At 37.3% G+C, this 15,428-nt stretch overlaps 1 protein-coding gene across 1 annotated transcript in view; it reads right to left on the bottom strand.

The window, feature by feature from the left end:
* dlgap3 (discs, large (Drosophila) homolog-associated protein 3) overlaps window positions 1–12,049 on the bottom strand; it is a 183,628-nt gene extending 171,579 nt beyond the window's left edge. Inside the window, exon 1 of the mRNA XM_051872654.1 lies at window positions 11,821–12,049. The gene's annotated coding sequence lies outside the window, so the exon portion shown is untranslated. The remainder of the gene's footprint in view (window positions 1–11,820) is intronic.
* Window positions 12,050–15,428: the final 3,379 nt, after the last annotated feature.

Here is a 15,428-nt window from a genome sequence, read left to right as displayed (position 1 = left end):
AGCTCTTAAAAGAAATTTTTTTTCTAAGTGTAAAGAATATTTTAATATTCTAAAGAACCTTTTTTCCACTATAAAGAACCTTTTTGTGCAATGAAAGGTTCCATGGATGTTAAAGGTTTTTCATGGAAGAATCGATGCCAATAAAGAGTGTAAATGAGAGGGTCGAGTAAGTGTTGTTCGCCCAAGCATTAAAATCAGTCCAACAATGAGTCAAACAGGTAGACTCGAGTCCTATACTAAACTTCACTCAGAAGTAGAAAGAATGGCTGCTATCTGACTGCATTTATCTCTCTAGTTTAATGGTAGGTTCAACATCTTGACAACTGCCATATTGAAGGGGGGAAAAAAGTGAAAACTATCCCCAGCTTTGTCCGTTAAGATGCCTGGCAGCTAAAGTGTCTGAAGCAGGAGTAAATTGTGAAAAATCACATCCCTGACAGGTTGCTGAAAGGAAAGTCTTGTTGGCTGTTCTGGATAAATGTGGTGACATTTAATTTCTGCCTTCAAAGCTTCATAGTCCTGTAGTCTTAGTCTCAGAGTATATAAAAAAAGGTTATGTGACACTAAATTCATTGCGGGGACTATACTGGGCCAGAGAGTGCAATTCTGAAACATAATCAAAGTAAACAAAAGTTTGCTTTTAACAAAATTGTGCAAAAAATATATATTATTAAAAAGTTCAGAAAAAAATGAAAACATACTGTGACAACAGCATTAGTGGAAGTTAAGTTATAAGTTAAAACGGTTAGTTCCTGTCCTTGATTCTGATTGGTCAATAGCTGTGTTTTATTCACGATAAAACACGCTATGACCGCTTCACCCAATGGTTCTGTGTATCACTACACAAAACCCTTAGCAACCACTCTTAGCAACGTAAACTGTATGTTCTCAATTGATATTGTTCATTGAAGCTTACTGTATTATGTAGAAGAGTATTGTCAGAAAGAGATCGAGTGAGTGAGTTTATTACCTGCATTCAGATTTAGCATTTTCCTTCAGGTCAGTCCTATGTTCATAATAAAAAATCTGTTTAAATGTCCGATGTATTATCTTGTCCTTTTAACAGTTAAGGGGCTTTCCCGTGACTGACAGCACTAGTCAAAGCATTTGTCAGTTGCGTCTTGTTCCAGGTTCACAACAATTCAGTCTTTTCAATATAAAAGACAGTCTTTGCCACCATCTAATGGCGTAATAATGTAACTTATGTTGCTGTTCACGGTCAGGGTCTATTTTTCCGGCGGAAGGAAGGCTTTTAAGTATATATATATATATATATATATATATATATATGTGTGTGTGTGTGTGTATATATATAAAGCTGTATGTCAAGTCGATCACAAAAGAAGTGCTCCAAACCACTAGGGGCACAATAGGGTTATCATCATGTACTTGATCTTTTATGTATCTTTACAACATTTAAATATTAAATATTACTTATAAATGCTAACTAGATGTGATCACTACCTGTCTAGCGATGTGTGTTTATGATGATATATAATAAAGAAAACAGTTTGTCTATTCAGATCTTCTATTGCGCGTCATTATATTTATTGAGATGGTTCGTGCGTTTTATGTTTTGCATTTCAGAACTTTGATGTAATTTCCGGTAAGGGAGCATAGTGAGCATCGATGTTCCCTGGTTTTTGCAGTGTATTGTGGGATTTTTCAGGGAGCGAATGTTCCAGTGCACTGGAAGGATTTTGCGATTGAGAAACCCCTTAAAATGGCTGACTCCCTAATCAGTGCCCTGACTACTGAACTAGGGAACTGACTGAGACGCACCCATACTCTCTGAGTAGGTATTTATTTAAAACACATAATTACTTCATGACTGCTAAAAAAGTATGTTTTATATAGTATGAATGTGTATAGTATGATTAGCATCGCCATGTTGTCACTGTCATGTGACCTACCCGTGTCAGTTGTGTTAATTCACAAATCCACTCCAGTGGCCTCATGGGATAGTAAAGTGCCCATTGTGTGTGCACTTCAGAATCTTGACAGAATTAGTAGGTCATCCAGGTACTTTTTGCCTACTACTGTGAATTTGGACATACTACTCTTGTCACCTACTATACAAGTATGTGATTTCGGATGCAGCCTATTTGTTGCTAAATTTAGTGCAGAGATTATGATGGGCTGAAAAGCGCAATGCAGAAGTATTAGCAAAGCAAGTTTGAATTTGACAACGTTATAAGTAATGAAACAATTATTATAACATTTCTTACGTACTATACTGCAACACATTGTGAAAACAGCACCAGAAGAATGTTGTTTAAAAAAAAAAAAAGTGTTCCAGTCCATTAGGGGCAGCACAACAGGAGTATTATAAACCTAAAGATGAACCTAAGATGAAAATATTGATCTAAAGCATTTTTTTTTTTTTTAAACAAGGCAACTGTAAAACTAAACAAAAGTAAAACAGTGGTATATAAACTGATTAAAACGTGTTCTAGTCTTGTTTTTGTGTGTTAAGTACAGAGATCAGAGATGATGAAAACAACAGGCTGAACAAACCAGGAAGGCAGACTCTGTCATTAGGATGGACCTAGACTGGAGGTGGTGGGTGAGTGCAGAATTATGTCCAAATTAATTTGACCATCATGGACAACATCTCGCACCCCCTCCATGACAAGCCTGTCGGAAGAAACAGCAGTGCAACATGGAGCACAACAGAATGTTGTTTGTGTCTACTGCCAAAAGAAATGTATGAAAAATCTGCCCAATGCAATGTGTATTGTATTAACACTTCCCATTCTTTTTGTATTAATTTGTGTACTGTATAATCTCTCTTAAAATATTGTAGATCTTGTGGTATCACACTATAAAGCACAGATAAACAAATTACAATTTTTACAATAAAATTCCATGAATATGCAAATAAGTCTCAATCACACTAGCTCGGACTACCTCATCCACTCGGTCAATTGTAGTAAACGCTACACAATGGCAAGTGGAAATATTGGTTTAATTCAGCCATATATGTTTGAACCAGAAACTGATTCAGAAGAGGAAGAGCAAATTATACAGGGAAGTCGATGTATGAGAATGGTAATGCATTTTATGTATCGCTCTCTACAACGTCAGACACATGATGGTAATTGATATGAGAAATTGGCTTGACTACGTTATCAAACAGCTAATAATGTGTTGCTAATGTTACACAAACCATGTTCTTGTTCACCATCTGAGAGTCAGAAGAAAATCAGCATACTTCGAAATGCTTTGAACATCATAGAAAGTCAGTGGAGAAAGGCCCCGCCCCGCTCCGCACGTTGACGGGATTGGTTACATGTTTGTGACAGTAGGATACGGGTGGTTTCAAACCGTGTTTTTGAGGCTGTCTTTGGTACACTGCAGTTTTAAGGAGAAAATACTCAGCAATGGTGTTGACTGAATTTGCATATGGTTTGTATTTTAAAGCATATTAAACTGATTCTCACCACAGGAGGGTCTTATATATTAATAGGGTCTTATAAATATTAATAAATAGTAAATACTTTATTAGTAATATATTACTAAAATAACACTGGCCCCGACATTCAAATACATTTTTTACATCAGCATATGTACCTTTACAAAAACTGACTTTCAAAAATAAATCTACATTGAGAAATAATCAGTGGAGTAAAAATAGTTGCAGTGTGTATGTGGAAAAAGCAGAAGGAAGGAGAGACCTCAAGGAATATAAAGGAGATCAAATATTCCACAGCCTCAATCCACCAGACTTCATGCTGCATTCCAAACTTTACTAAACGGCCTAGTGGCTGTTTAAAAACTCGTCTCTATATCTCCATGCGGCTGTCAGTAACTGGCAGTATTAATTACCAAGAAGCTTTCATTGGTGAATGAGGCACAGTATGCTTAGGGCAACTAAAAAGTGATCAACTCCTTTATTAACACATCTTTTCACCTGAAGAACCAGCTAGGAAAACATAAAAGACATAAAACCCAAACAGCACCATTTTCATTGCTGAGCTATTGCATAAACCAAAATGGAGGAGTCTTCCATTACATCAATATTGCAAACTTGAGAGTTGGCGTATGTCACCAGTGATGCCGCACAACAATGTCTTGAGGTTCCAGTGAATAATTCATCAGCCAACAACCGTTAGGCCGCCATTATCTATTTAAATCCCAGTGCAAACTCATCCCAAAGCCTGCATGTGGTGCTGTCATGGCCTGGTTAGAAAACACGGAGGGAGGCCAAGGGAAAAGACAGGAAATTAAATGTTGAGCGAAACTGCAGCAGGACCATCTTGGGTCTGCTCCGTTCTATAATTTTTCCCATCTCTCCTTGTGCCCTCTCTCCCTGCTCTCCTCAATCATTCATTCATCTACTTCAACATGTCATTCCTTCATCCTGAGTCATTGAGGCAATCTTTCTCTTTCTCAATCCATCCTTTTCCAACCCGCTCTTGTGTTTCATCTCCTGCGTACCTCTCTTTGTTTCCACTTCCCTTTCTTTCTCTGATCTTTCCAATCATCCCTGTAAACAGCCGGTGAAGAACCTCCATTAAGCTTCAGACCACAAGCATGAGAAAATGATTCATTGTAAGCTACAGTGGGGTTCAAAAGTCTGAGACTACATTGACATTCTGGTATATATATTTTTTTTTATTAAATATGGAAATTAAGAAATCATGTTAAAAAACTGCTTCAACTTTTTTTCACACTGAAAGCAAAAAATGTTGCATAATGCAACACAATAGTGTTGTCAAAAGTACTGACTTCGGTACAAAGTCATACTGAAATTTAAAAAATGTGACGCTTTGAGCGCTGTTGAACGGATTCGTAAACACCTCTGATTGGCTGTGTTTACGCGCTCATTAGATATGTCTGTGATTGGCTACAATGATTAACACTTCAAAAACATGTTGTAAATAGACATCTTTGACGCTCTTCACCGAGCGCTTACACAGATACACACGGGAGCCTGCTTTCAAATGCTCCTGCTCCCATTTTCAAACACTTCTGTGTGTTTTCAAATGCTCCCTTGATCATTGTAGCCAATTACAAACATACAGTATATGTTGAGCACGTGAACACAATGGCCAATCAGAGGTGTTTACGAATCCACTCAACAGTGCTAAAAGCGTCACATTTTTAAAATTTCAGTACCAAATTGGTACTGAAGTCGGTACTTTTGACAACACTACAACACAATCACAACTAATTTAATGAACAGTTATGCAGAGCAAGATTTCGGACCAATGAGATTTCAATGTGGGCGGGGATAGAGTTTTTGTATTTTATGGAAAGTGTGGTTCTACTACATGTACATTTACATATATTTTTTTACTTAGATTCAAATATTGATCTATATACATATAGATCAATATTTTCATCATATATATATATATATATATATATATATATATATACACACACACATACACACACACTTTAGCATCTACCCAAACATACCAAACAGTACATTTTTGTACCTGCAAATGTTACATACATGCCTACGTTTAAACAATGAGGCTGAACGAGACGGAAATATATAACTGGGAATCAACAAAAAATTCTGTTGCTTGTCATAGCTGCTTAGGACAAAAACAGGAATAATTATAGCTTTTATTGTTAGTTATTTATCATTTTGCATGTGGTTAGACATTTGTGTAAATCATTTGTAATGTATTAAATTAGAAATTAATCTAAAATGCAACCATCTTCACTAGTAGTCTAGTAGTTTGAACCCCATTGTGTATTAAACAGACGCCAAAGAGCCCTTTGGGACAGTAATAATCATATTTCTGAGCTGCAATCTGAGATGCAGGTGAAAAAGGGTTCAGACCATAAGTGCAGGGCAGATCTCATAATAACAACATAATTAGAGCGATGAGCATATCATCTCATAAGTCTATTGATCCATGATTAAAACCATTTATAAAATCCAGACCCTTTGCAGAGCAAACAGAGAGAGAAGGTATAAAAACCCCACACATGCATGCACACAAATGAACATAATCACTCTCAATCACCATAATTCAGTGAATGCAAATATGTTAATATGTTTAGAGTATGCAAAGCTTGTGAAACAGCAATAACAATCATGCACAGCCATGTTTCACTATATTTCCCCACCCTTACATTTCCTCCCCTCTACACTCTCTGCACTCGTTCTCCATTCACTTTGCTCTTGTCTTCCTCTGATGTGTGTGCTTCTCTGCACTGTGCTTCAGGAGCACTGCAGTACTCAGTTAGACCAGCTAAAGGCTGCTAGGTTTGCTCACAAGCATCCGCTGCTTAGCTGGGACTAGGGTCGGTGGGGCGAAAACTAAGGGGCAATGCAGAACTAGATCATAGAGAATAGCAAAATACATGGGCAAAAATGTAATTTGTTTTCTCCATGCAGATACATTTGTACCAATTATCCACTGCGTCTTTAAGCTTCTAGCCTTGTATTGATGTACCCTGATGTATTGAACTCGTTTGATGCTTACTAAAAACCGGGATCTTTCCACATATTACATCATTATTTTTTTTTCTCAAGTGGATCATATGTGCTTCGCTTTTTCTTTTTTTTGAAATAGACAAATAGGTTTTGACTACACGGTTGTGCATGATCATTTCTGTTATGGATTATCAATTAACCTAATCAGGCTCTTATATTTTTAACATACTAGGGAGCTTAAAAGTCTTGGTATTTTCTTTAGAGGAATCAAAATATTTTTTTTCTGTCTTTTCTTGATTGACCTTTACAACGAACCACCATCGTGATTATAATAATTACTTACCACTCAAACAATGCCTGCCAACTCCTCATGTGTCTATGAATGGCACTTAGTCATTGGCAAAGCTGATCAGAGCCATTCCCACCACCCAGAATAGCAAGTCTTAATCATACAGAAAAGCAACCACATCATCAGGCAAAATGGCAGCACCTTTCCTGTAAATGTTAACATTAGATCCTGACATCACGGTTCCATAAAGAACTTTTCATGCTCTAGATTTCAAACTTGATGAATATATTATTTTTATTTTTATTTTTTTTACTGTTGTGTACTAAAGAAAAATATTACAATAATGAAACGTTTTCCATACAGTATATAACATTTGAATAATTTGTTCAGGCTTCAAAATAAAAGCTACTAGATTTAATTCAATCAGGCTACATTTCATTAAACTACAATGAATTGTAGTTGCGTTGCTTCATTGAAGTTAAAAGCTATTATATGTAAAATTATTATGTAAAATACTTTAAAGCTACATGCTATAAGCTAAAATATTATGTAAAGAGTTTTATAATAGAGAGAGCTCGAATGAGCTAGTGTGATTACCTGCGTCTGATACAGCATTCATTCTTCAGGTCAGTCTCATATTCATAATACGCTAAGGAAAGCGATATCTTTGTCGTAGTATACTTTCAACGGTTATGGGGATTTCCAATGACAAAACTGGTCCATTTGGTTGCATCTTTCAAGGTGTTGTTGAACGTATAGCCTAAAAATAATGTCTTTGTTTACAACCTTGTTTCAGTCCCTTTCAATATAAAAGTCTTTGCTGCTGACTCACCCATAAAAGACAGTCTCTTGTCACTATCTAATGGCATAACAATGTTTTACTGAAGTCAAAATCACCATCACTAACACACAGGCCATTTACTACTATTATTTATATATTAAGTATTATTTATTCAACAATAATACTTAATAAACAACAATAGTTTTTATAAGCAATTCAGTCAAAAGTACAAAGGCAGTGTTCTGATACAGCATTAAAGGTGCAATGTGTAAATTTTAGAAGGATCTATTGACAGAAATGCAATATAATATATATATAACTATGCTTTCAGTGGTGTATAAAGACCTTACGTAATGAACCGTTATGTTTTTATTACCTTAGATTGAGCCATTTCTATCTACATACACCGCGGGTCTCCTTACATGTTAAGTCGCCATTTTGCGCCGGCATCTTTCTACAGTGGCCCTAAATGGACAAACTGCTCTACAGAGTGCGTTTGCTTGCTGGCTACTCTCTGCTGTCTCAGACGATGACATCTTTGTCCTGTGTTGGCCACCATAGCTTCTCTATATTGCAATTCGCAACCTCACCACTAGATGCCACTAAAATTTACACACTTCACCTTTAAGTTTATATAAAAATGAAATTATGAAACTTGTGAAGTTATAAAACTTTGCCCTCAGACAAAACTATTTGCTCTGGAAAAAGATTAATAAGACCAAAGACTGCCTGTTCCAGAAGAACTGGCCGAGGTAAGGCTATTCTCAGCGGAGTACATGAGCGTTGATCGGCCGCTGACGCTCTGAAGCTCACATCTCCGAAAATGTTGATTTAAATAGGCACTATCTTTATAAATAAACTGCATATTTGAAGTTTAACAACTAGATTCTTGCCTAAAAACTCTTAAAACTAGATTTTGTGACACAACAACAGTATTATTTGTAAAAGATTATGGTGGGTTTGCTCCTCCACCATGACACTTGCTGGTACTGGTAGAATATCGCATGGCTGGAAAGACCTCTCAGCCAATCAGATTCTTGGACCAGAAGTAACTGTTGTGTATAATATAATATAACATAGTTCTTGAGAAGTAGAGCATTTTTTATTGAACCATTATACAGTATAAGTCAAAGAAAGTGCTCTGAACATATACTTTACCTTCTATATTCAGGAATGGCTCATAAAGCACTCAGATCCCAGTAAACTTCTTTCATGATAAGCAAAATGGCCTTTTTTATTACAGGATGCTCAATGTGGTTTATTGTGTGTCAGACAGAAAGTGGTTTTATGCGGCACAATAAGTACAGATCATTCCTTTAAACAATATTTAAAAAAAATTGAGTAATTTGTACGTAAAATGGACCTTCCCAAAAACTCTCCTCAGATGTTTTATGCACCATTATACACATGGTTGACACTAACAGTTTGAAAATACAAACACTGACATGAATTCAAAACTTACGGCAAAGCCAATTTTCGAATGATTCATTCTGCTCGTATTTGAGTCCCAACGTGTAAATCCACGACCTCACCGGAGAGAAGCTTCCTAATCAGTGTGTCTGGATACGGTTACAGCGTTCAGTGCTTGAGTTAAATCAAGAGGAATCAGGAGCTAAAGGAGGAATCTCTGAGGGGATAAGTACTCTCTGAATCCGAGTACAGATGGGGTCTTGCATGAATATGTGTGAAAATGCTGAAGGAACTGTTCAGTGCCTTGAGAGCATAGCTACTACAAACTTCACAGTGATGGTCAAAATAAAAATGGACATGCTGAGAGCCTGCAGTGTAATTCCCCAAAGTCTTCTCTTATAAATAGGCAGGGCAGTAGTGTTAAGGCAATGGTCTATTGTGGAGGGAGGAAAAGTACGCCAGCAAAGACATTTGCTTGCTCCGCACCAGTCTCAAATCAAAAAAGGCTCTCATTTGTCTATAATAAAATTAAATTTAAAGCCCAAAGCCCAACGAATTGGTTTTGAATGTTCAAAAACACATTCTTTTTCACGTTTTACATTATTGCAGCGCCTCTCTTTGCAGTCTGTCAGTAACGCTCTGTTTAGTTCCGGTCTCTATGAACCCCCTCCTCCAGAAAAGTGCAATGTGCTCTGATTGGTCAGCTGGACGAGTGTGTTGTGATTGGCCAACCGCTTCAAGCGCATTTCAGAAATGTCACGCCCTTACCATAACCGCCAGTTCCAACACATTACTAACGCAACCCAACCAGCCCTTGTCCCTTTTTTTGCTTATTCCTTGAATATTTAAATGAGGAATATCGTGATGTCTACTTTCCTGGAAGAAAACTCAAGACTACAATGGAGGCATTTCAGGGAGTTCAGAAACAGTGGCTGCATCCGAAAACTTAGGCAGCTGACTTGTTGCCTCGCTGCACGATTAGACAATGACTTTGCAGGCAGTGTTTGCGCATGAAGGCACCTCACGAAACTGATTTCGGACAGACTTCTGAGGCAGCATAACAGTTTAATGATCTACAGCAAAATAGCGCAAACTTTGGTGATAACTAAGCAAATATTTAAGTACTACAGTAGTAATTTCTCACTAGAAATGACATCAAAAGTGGAACACAATGGTCAAAAAAGTACATTTACACACAAACTGACCACACAACTTTCGGATGCCATCTTTATTTTTTAGCTCAACTATCACAGAATGGAAAGCACAGGATTGTGAGATATCAAAGGCAGAGAAGGATACATCTATGCTGCCTTCAAAAATTGATCAGATGAAGGTATCTCATAAGACAGGAAGTGAAGCTAACTTTGGATTTGGACGTGCCTTGATGCCTTCCTACCTTGGAATGCATCCTCCGAAGGCAGCATTTTTCAGTTTTCAGATGCAGCCAGTGCTTACTGATATAGAGAATAACTCCCTTTGGAGTGACATTGTGCTTTGTAACTTTGCAGACCTTTTTTATGCTCAAACAGCAACATTACACACTAAAGAAAGCTAAAAATTTACTTTAACATTAAATAAAACACATAATCACGAACATATAAATACACTTCATCATCTCAGTCTTTTTGTGACAATGGGATGAATTAAACGGATTTGGAGGATAGAAATAACCAAAGCGTTCATCTTGGCATAATTAGCTCTGATCCCTTTTTTCCTTCCCAACAATTAGGTATATCTTCTCTTTCTCCCCCAAGCACAAGCCATGCCGCCAGAGCGAAATGAATCAAACACAGCGGTTCACGTGTCATTTTTCTAAATAAGGGCGAAATATAATTGAGTCAATGAGCAGTTAGTTAACCTACTTATTCAGTTCGCCTCTGCTCAAGCTGTACATGCAGAAACTACACCGCACACTGGCAAGCCAGTAACATCAAGACATCAAACAACAGCAAGATCAATGCAAATGATCTTGTGACATGTTTATCGTATTTTGCCACACTTCTTACACTATATGTATCTGTGATATGGAAATAGGCTGATGATAGAATTTAATATTAAATGCTTAGTTAATATTTGCAAAACATGTCTTGAAGACCCTGCAAAAACACACCCTTATCATCACAGAAGCCTTTTTCTGATCCTATATCAAATTAACTCTCCACTTACACAGCCCATGGCAGTGATCTTTCATGCAATAAACTGTGTGAGGAGACACATTTTAATCATTATCTGCTCCCATGATTTTTGTCCAGGTCACATAAGCATACGGCCTTTTTATGATGAAACCACAACCCTATAGGTCTAACGCCTTTTCATATGATGTGCTTTGTCAGAATATAGTTCAATCTGCGGACCTCTAACATCCATCTCAGACCGTAATCTGGTTCAACTGTGAGTGTGATGCCGCTTAGCGCATCTTTGTCCAGAACATGCTTTCACGGTCAGCAATCAATTATTCATTAACTTAAGTTGCTCCAAGGTTCAGAGGTCCCCGATCAGCCCTCAAAGTGCTCTGATTCGCAACGCGTCTGCGTGACCAGTGCTCCGTGACAAAACTTCCAAGTGCTGTCAAGTTGCACTGCTGCAAGGGTCTCTGCCATTTAAACCCCTGTGAAATGAAGCCGGGTGGACCGGTTCATTCTGTACATGTACTCAAGATGACCTAGTCATCTTAAACAAATAAAACAGGGGTAGGGTATCTTATCATGCAGTAAAAACCATGCTTCCAAACATGGGCAACATATCCTTTGAGACATAACCCTACCCCTAACATCAAAAGCATGCTTATAATGGGGGTAGTTCATCCTAAAAGGTAAGTCACTGTGCACTGTGACAGCTTCCAAGCCATATTTGCATATTATATCCAACTTGCAGGGGGAAAAAAAACAATAAAACACGCAATTCATGCAATGCATTAAAGACGCGCCGCATTCTGCTTACCTTGCGTTTAAGTTAGCAGGTCAGACTCGCATTCCCGTACTGAAAATATTCAATATTCCTCCGGGCAGATTGTTCGTTGCGCGTGCGGACGGTCCGTTTTACTCGCCGCTGTTTGAGATCCTGACAGCAGCGCTCAGGATTCCCTCTGTCCCAGCCTCGCGTTTCCATTGGTCCGCGGATCTCCCGCAGCACCTTACCGGGAGGAGGGGCAGAGAGAGATGCGCTCTTGAGCGCGACAACATGCAAATACATCCGAAGAACGAATCTGCTTCTTAATGAATGAATATTCTTGGTATGTTATAGTAGTTTAGGGGTTATAAAATGAAGGAATAAATTCAGCGCGTGCAATGTGATGACATACGGGAATCTACAGTGCTTTGAAACAAAGGAGCACTGATGCTACTTTTTGTCCCCTTACAGTGTATTGTGGGGTCAAATTGACATTAAACAGAAACGAGTTTACTAGAATGGTTGCTAGTCACATTTCTGAAAAGGGCATTATAGTAGGCTATAACACACGGATAAATCTTCTGTAATATCTGCCTAATTACGTCAGGGATATATTAAAGGATATAAAGGGGAAGAAAAGAGATTAATAAAGGCATTGTCAACAGAACATGAGGGTTATAAAAATAGTTGGTATTCAGTGGATTAAAATGATACATGTGGTGACGTATCCCCAGTGTAATAAAAACGACAGGGTTATACAAGACTGACTTGCAGTTTTGTATAATACAATGCATCATTACGTAATTTTCTGTGGAATCAATACTGCTAGGTAGCCTCTTTTTTCTGTCATAACAAATCACTGATAGATAGATAGATAGATAGATAGATAGATAGATAAACAACCCAGCAAACTGGGTTGTTTATTTAACCCAGTATAATGGGTTGATTTAAAAAAAAAAAAAATACACAACCACTGGTTTGCATGATAATTCCTTTATTTTCGATTATATTTAACAGTATAGCGTATTTTATATATATTGACTACATTTAAAGGTGCAGTATGTAGGATTTCTGTCCGCTAGAGGTCGCTAGATGCCTATTCAAAACAAAGGCGTAGCTTGATGACGCCAAGTTTGAGCCCGGAATCTTGGGACATGTGGTCTTCACCTCAACGGACGGTGCAAAAGAATAGGGATAGGACTCGGGAAGAAATCATGTTTATGGATGCGATTATTAACCTTAATGTAGTATGAAGCAGAGCAGGACCGAGTGTTGTGGGAGCTGAACGAGGCCGCTGGAGTGATTGCGCAACACACGCCTCACGAGCAGCGGAACTTTTATTGTGCCACAGTCGCCGGCGCTGCTTCCGCTTTTCTGGTCATGAGTATATACTTTTGAGAGTGTTGAAAATTATGTTTTAACGTTAGTCTGTGCGTTCGTTTGGTGGCTGCTGTTTGAGACACACTGCAGTAAGCTACATCGATTTTAGAATAACATTAAATACTGGATGGCTTGTGTTGATAAATGGCATGCAATTAATTTTAAAACGTATTGTATGATGGAGAAAATTCTGTATTACTGTTACTAAAAATAAAGCTGCATCTGATTATGCTATGTTAGCTACTTGACAAAATAGTGTTTTTCTCTGAGGCATGGTAAAGCATGGTACTCGCAAAAAAATCAAGAAAATTAGATTTAAACAATAAGACTAAACGTGTTGAGCTATATAACAACAATTAGTTTTCTGTCTATAAATAGATCAAAACAGTTGTTCCCTTGTCTATTAAAACGTGTAATATATTAAAGCGTCTTTGGTGTTTCCATGGTTTCTACAAAATAAAACCGGAAACCGAGGCTAACGCGGGTATGACGCAATTGGCAGGCGACTTCGCATTTGTCCCGGAGCCTTGGTTAAAATTGCAATTTTCTCATGATTTACAAATAGTTGGAAACATTTGGGATATTGTAAGTACTCAAGTGAACAAAATATATAACACTGGCCTAGTGGTTTTTTGGATATTTTACTGCAGAAAATCTTACATATTGCACCTTTAAGCTAATTTAACAAATATTAGAAGTAAAAATTAAACACTTAGAAGTAATTCAAGTGTAATCGACCAGTCTCTGTTGCCCCTTTTTCACCGTAACGGTGCTGGATCTCGAGCCGGAGCCTTGTGTTTCACTCGTAGCTAAAATATGCTGTGACTGACTCCATAACCTGTCCATAAATATTCAGTGTACAATTCTGAGAACATATTTTAACATCCTAAGTATTTATATTCTGTATATTTTTGAATAAAATCGTAAAATTTTATGCATGGCATCAGGCGTTTCCATCACGTGAAAAGACCGGCGCGACACTCGTTTAGGCGACTCACATCGCGCCACTGTATGTTGCTTTGCATAAAATTAAACGATACACAAAAACAAATTCATAGATCAAATAAAACACAAACCTGTATTTTACCAAAGACATGCACCAATTTGACGGAGCTAATGTTACACTGCTCTCCTGAAGAGGCCGCAAAAAGCCTGCGATAAATATCTCTTGTTACGTCTGTCCCAGGAGCTGGGTAACACTAAAACTACCCAAACACTGAAGAAAAAAAAAAAAAAGAACCGAAAGGCTCAACCCAGGGCTTGGGTAGAAAAAAATAACCCAATGATTTTTAGATAGCTAGATAGATAGATAGATAGATGGATTGTTACTGTGTAAATATGTTAACTGTAACATTGGCATAGGCTAATTACTGTTCAATGCTGCTGTATCACAATCATTGGTCCTTATCCTACACAGTTGTCATTAAAATGTGATAATCTGTAGAACTATTACAGTAAAAATAACTAGTAAGGAATATGTTCATCCTAAAATGTTTTGCAGTGGACATTACAAGTGCACTGTATAAAAGAATTGTTGGTTTACCTTAAAAAAAGTAAGTCACCTGGTTGCCTTAAAATTTTCAGTTAATTGAAATTAAAAATTTGAGTTAATACAATGAAGGCGATTGATTTAATCAACAGAAACTCAAAATATTATGTTATCTGAACCACATTAATTATCTAAGTTGATTTGACAAAAGAAAAAAGAAAAAATGTTGTGATAAATCTAATCTAATTTTTTGCAGTGTAAATAACACCAACAAAGAGAAAACACTTATTTTAAGGTCAACAGTTAAACAATTATATAAATTTAATGGTTTTATTTTTTTCCTCATCCTAGTCATTCATTAAAACACAGAAAACTAATTACTGTACCTAATTTTATGTTTTCAGCCTTGTGGTTCTATAGTGTGTGTCACTAAAACAGTGTCACCATCCATTTAATATTCCAAAAAACTGAATATCACGCTTTGGGGGGTTCTTTTTTTTTTTTTTTTTATCTGGCTCAGACACCGTTTTGGCAGCGATGAGTGTTATTTTCACAGCCTCTGGTGTCAACTCAGACTCTGTGCAAATGAATGCAGCGTAACTTTGCAGACTTTGCACACACATTAGCAAGCAGGCCTGCGGGAATATGACTTCTTCAAAAACTGCATAAAACATGCATGCCTCTCCAAATCAAAGACTGAAGTAATAAACGGCTACATATCCATGGAAACAATTACACAAAGGAGGACACTATAGATGTAAATTCCTGTTTCTGAAGCATGAGATTTAAT

This window comes from Ctenopharyngodon idella, chromosome 19, assembly GCF_019924925.1.
Source record: "Ctenopharyngodon idella isolate HZGC_01 chromosome 19, HZGC01, whole genome shotgun sequence".
Classification (NCBI taxonomy): Eukaryota; Metazoa; Chordata; class Actinopteri; order Cypriniformes; family Xenocyprididae; genus Ctenopharyngodon; species Ctenopharyngodon idella.
The sequence above is the reverse complement of the archived record's forward strand: the minus strand, read 5'-3'. Positions and strand labels throughout refer to the sequence as shown.